The sequence below is a fragment of the Mercenaria mercenaria genome, chromosome 1 (assembly GCF_021730395.1).
Source record: "Mercenaria mercenaria strain notata chromosome 1, MADL_Memer_1, whole genome shotgun sequence".
Classification (NCBI taxonomy): Eukaryota; Metazoa; Mollusca; class Bivalvia; order Venerida; family Veneridae; genus Mercenaria; species Mercenaria mercenaria.
The window spans coordinates 69,180,730-69,186,061 of NC_069361.1; the positions used below are offsets into that span (position 1 = coordinate 69,180,730).

Consider the following 5,332-nt stretch of genomic DNA (forward strand, 5'->3'; position numbering starts at 1 on the left):
AATGTAATAAAATGTAATTACTCCAAACATCAATGGCTTCCAATTACAGGAAATTGTGTACAGACCAATGAAATGCCCTGTTTAATTTGAATCCAGATGTATCTTTACGGACAAATATTTGCACCAGCAGACATCAAATCGCCTGGGAATTGGGAAGAAGTTTCTGCAGAATAAGTAGATTGCTATAATAGCAAAAGCGGTAATCGGCAATTTTGTATATATTCAACACAGTCTGTATTGATTGTTACATATTACCGTGATGTACCCATACCGTTGAATATTTGGTCATGGACAGAAAATTGCACCACAGTTTACTTTATTTTTACTTTAAGCAAAATATCTTTTGTGCTCACTTTCCTTTGTGATAACAAAAGATCAATAAGATATTTCTGAGCTGTTGCTGCGTTAGCGTCTATCGAAATATATTTGCAATCGGAAGTTACATGTCTGGACAGCAGGCCACTTTAGGTTTGTAAACACCTGAGTCCGTCAACTTTTGCATTAGTTCTTTTTTTAAAAAAAAACTGTTTATATTTTCCATTGTGAGTCACAAATGTATGGCAGATGTCGGTAGTAAACTCACAAATTGTAACCTTGATCCATAGGGTATTTCATCTCCCTGTCGAACAAACAAGGAAGTTATGTAAAACGTCTAGACATTTGTAGGTCTTAATACAAGAAGCTTACAAAGTTACTGCCGTAAGAACCAACGTCTGAATTAACATTGACTTTTATTCATTTGCATTTGCCCCTAGGACTTCAATTTCGGAAATATTCCGGTAATTTGTTAAAGGTTTCATCAATAAGATTGCGGTCATGTCGTAGCGCAGTAACAAATATTCTTATATATTTTATCGTTAATTTGGTGGCAAACCCTCCCTCCTAATATCTCTGTTTTGCGCTATTGCATGCAACCTTACTTTTATAAGGGAACACAAAAGAACTTTTAGATACGCCTACTTTTGGTAAGAAAACAAGTCAATAAAGATTATTATAAAATGCATGTACGGTAATTTGATAAAAGCAAGACAATTTTGAAGTTAAATTTGCTCGCAGGTTTAATTACTCTTTTTAATCAGTGCTGATCAAAATAAAAGAAATGGTACTAGACTGATTGTTTTGTTTCGAGTTTACAGAATCGGAATTATTAGATTTCTTTGCTAACAAATAGCCTCTTTTTCAGTATGATATGTTGTGAACGTGCTTTTCAAATTTTTGTATAATTATGTCCCATTTCTTTTCAAGACAGATACTCAGAGATATATAAGAGGAATTAAAGTGAGAGTAGAAATTTACAAAAATATTGTAAAAAAATATAAAAGATGAAGTAGTCGGAAGCCTAACTCGTTCGCGTGCACACGAGATTTTTACAGGTCTTTTTAATGGCAAACGATGCAGTCGGTTTGTAAATTTTCTGGAATGTCATTTATATATATATATACAAGGGCGCCAGGCCTTTTGAGCACCAGCTGCCACAGTTTACAGAAATTATGCCTCCGAAATCTCTTGCTGGTGATTCCGCCCAATGTCCGTGAAGACACTGAGTGACATTGCGTCAAAGGCCCTTTTTATTAGTTTTGCTGTACATGCGATATATATATCAAGAGCTAAATTAAAATACACCAGTTTTCTAATAGTAAAATACAAACTTAAATGAGTGCAAATTCTTAAGGAATAATAATAAATATCAAAATTTACGTAAAATCAAAATATTTTAAATGCTTTATGCTATAAAATACTGTACATTAGTTATAAATAGATAATTAAAGGGAGGTAATATGAGTGTTTAAATTGTCTCGCGAAACATTCTTTTTTGTGACATTCTCGTGATTCTCGATGCATAACCTTTGTCAGATGTGCACTTGGAGCTCGTGTATGAAAATTGCATCTGCGAAACTCGTATTAGCATAAATTTTATTCGAATAAACAGAAATACGATCGCTGCTAATACATCGATCGCGACAATATTAAGTACCCAAGCGTGGTTTATCGTAGAATAACCCGAGTTTTGAGTTCTTATGCGTAAGAATATATCACGAAGAACGTACAGGCGTGTGTGTGTGTGTGTGTGGTGGGTCGGGGGGGGGGGGGGGGGGGGGGGGGGGGGGGGGAAGCAGGGGGCCCAGCCTGGGCCCCCGGGCCCCCGGGCCCCCCAATAATTTGACCGACTATGGTAATTACCTTATAATATACCCCCATCACACCAAGCTCGTTTTCAGTACGTTCTAAAAAATGTAGCCGAACGAGCTCAGACTGTGTGGCAACGGAACAGACGTAGTAGCGACGTTCTACAGTCTGTCTAAGAACTTTATGGACTGGCTCGGACGGGGTTGAACGGGAATGGTGCTCCAAAACTTTGAGCCTACTCAAAAATTTCTGCCGATCATTCCGTCCTACAGTTAGACGGACTGACAACATACTTAAAACGAGATGGACGTACTAAGAACTGAACCGCCGTACTTCGATCGTACTAGAGACGTGGTATGACGTAATGCGATCGGGGGTCAATTTAAGTAGGGACGTGTGCACACCGACCGGATCCGTTTGTAGCTCGTTTCACCCGTTCATAGAAAGACTTAACTCGACCGCATTATATCCTTAGTGCGTCGTTATTCCGTCTGAATACGATCAAAATAAAATACTAAGTTTGTAATACGATTCAAAACAGTTCTAAGAGTTTATAATACGTTCTCACTACGCTCCGCACGTTTTTAGTACGGTAAGTACGTTTATTCACAGTTCCTACAACGTCGACCCCGTCTGCCGTGTACACATTTACACAAGTTAGGGTATAAATACATGCCGTTGTCGTACAGGTTCAAGATTCGGGCACAAGGTTTAGCCGAGATAGATAGATATATCTTTTATTCCACCATAAGATGAGAAGCATACAATTTACATGATAATAAAGAAATTATATGAACATATAATACATAGACAAAACATATATATTGAACACAAAAGAATGAGAAATGATAAAGTGTAAAAGCAATTTACATTGAGATAAATGACAATTTATAATTTCTTATATTGAATGTTTAAGAAATAGTCCATGATATTATTTTAAGTATACATAAACAATAATAATATTGTAAAACATACGGCATGTAAATATTTATCAATATGCAGTTGTTTAGTTTCATAATTAGTAAGAAAATGTGTATTAAACATATTTTACTGAATTATCATCAATACATCAATTTTGAATGAACATGCATTATTGTCCTTTTGGATATTGTATTATAATTTATAACTGTATTACTTATACGTAATGAAACGTAAAATGCAAATAAATACATCCGCTGCAACCCCTCAAACAGAAAACAGTGTTATTCTATTTATACAAAAAATACTCAATAAACACTGACCAAACTTATTGATGGCACTGTATCAATCATGCAGACTTTGAAAAAATGTTGAATGTTTCTAATAGTCCATAAATATTTCACGAACTATAACTACATGAACTAAGTTTCGTTTTTCAATTAGCTCTAACATGTTCATTTTGATAATGACCTAATCTCGAAAGTCGAAAATATTAGACCACATAATGAAAATGTTAAAGAATTTTCTCATTAATCATAAGTATGTCCGTGCCTTATTTGTCTTAGAGCGAAAATGAAAGATTAAAAGGCAAATAATGCAATAAATGTTTTATCATTCAAAGTTTTTTATCATAATAAAAAAGCACAAACATTAATATTTACATAAGATAAGTAAATAGGCACTATAGAACTACACTGCATATGATTTTAATTAAAGGATGTTTCATACAGTGTGACACACACATAACTTTCGAACAGTGTCATTTATAAAACGTAATCATAATATATGTATACTGTCTATATTATGTTTTAATGTATTGCCTTAAGTGAAAGGCACCTGGAAATTCAAAGATTTTGTGAGATGATGAGTAAAGCGCACACTTATTTTATAGCAGGAAGTTCTTTGAGAATCGCTGATACTCATAGTTGGGAAGCCAGCTAGCATTTCCAGTATTTGATTTCGGAAATTTAATTGGCAAAATGTCACAAACAGTTCATTTGGTAGTGATTCATGTATTTTTCTCCAGAAAACTTGCCTCAATGTATCGTTTTCAGTACAGAACAAAATCAGGTGTTCTGCAACAGTTTCTGTACACAGTTTGCAGAGTGGGCAATTTACAATGTATGGTCTTGAAAATAATTTATTAATAACTAATACTACCGTCCTACAATATTTCAATTGATCCCGGTATATTTGACTAAAGTGCCATGACACACATGTATACTGAAAAATTCGTGCAAGCTTCTGTCACTTGATGCACGTGCTTCAAATTCTATGTTTGGCTAATTTCTGTACTGCATATTTCACTGTCTTTTTCCATGATTCAAATACCGAAAATTCTCCATCACAAATGTATCTGTTTAAAGTATCTAACAACTTATATTTGCCCAGAATTTGGTATATGTCTGGTATAAACCCAGTGGTTTTACTGGGGCTTTTTAAAAATATGAATAATCTGTTAAGAAATATCTGTTTTACTTTTTTGCTAGTATCTAGATGACATAACTGACCAAAGAATTGTAATTTTCTTTTATCGATCTCGTGTTCAATAGAGGTAAATCCTAAGCAACAGAGCGCCACGTCGGTTCTGCTTGAGCGCGGAAGATTTTGCATATGTTTTACGCACTGGCGATGCGCTCTTTCTAGGATTTGTACCTGCGTTGATGATAGATCATTCCAAAGTTCACAGCCAAAAAGTGCTTTAGGTATCACAACAGTCTCGTATAAATGCTTTTGTGTGACAGGATGATGACCATTTCCATGTACGCCACAATTAGATAAACTAAAGAATGTTTTCCGTAATTTGTCACAGGCATTTTTAATATTGTAATGAGTATCCATATATTTGTTGCACACTACCCCTAGATGAGTATAAGTTTCCGTCTCATTGACTTGATCGGGACCTAGACTCCATTTACGGGAAGTGTTTTGAAAGGAGGCATGTGTCTCGTTAAAAACAATAACATTACTTTTTCTAGCATTATATTGATAGCGTTCTTTCTTCGAATTATCATAACATATGTTCATAAGATTATCTAGTCCCGATTTACTGTAAGATATTAGCACCATATCATCCGCATGCGTAGGGCAGCCATATCTCGTTCCATGCAACGTCATTGAATTTTGTGAATTGTCAATGGTGTCTAATAGGCTGTCGATAAATATTTATAGAGCAGAGGGCTGATACACTGACCTTGTCTTGTTCCTTGGAGTATTGGGAAAAAACTGGAAATATGTCCCTGTGATCGTACGCAACTGAAAACGTCATCAAACATGTTCAGGATTA

General features: G+C 35.1%; 1 non-coding gene across 1 annotated transcript; it reads right to left on the reverse strand.

The window, feature by feature from the left end:
- Positions 1 to 1,442: 1,442 nt before the first annotated feature.
- LOC123545843 (U11 spliceosomal RNA) lies at positions 1,443 to 1,570 on the reverse strand. The gene has a single exon (XR_006685463.2). It is a non-coding gene; the product is annotated as a U11 spliceosomal RNA (small nuclear RNA).
- Positions 1,571 to 5,332: the final 3,762 nt, after the last annotated feature.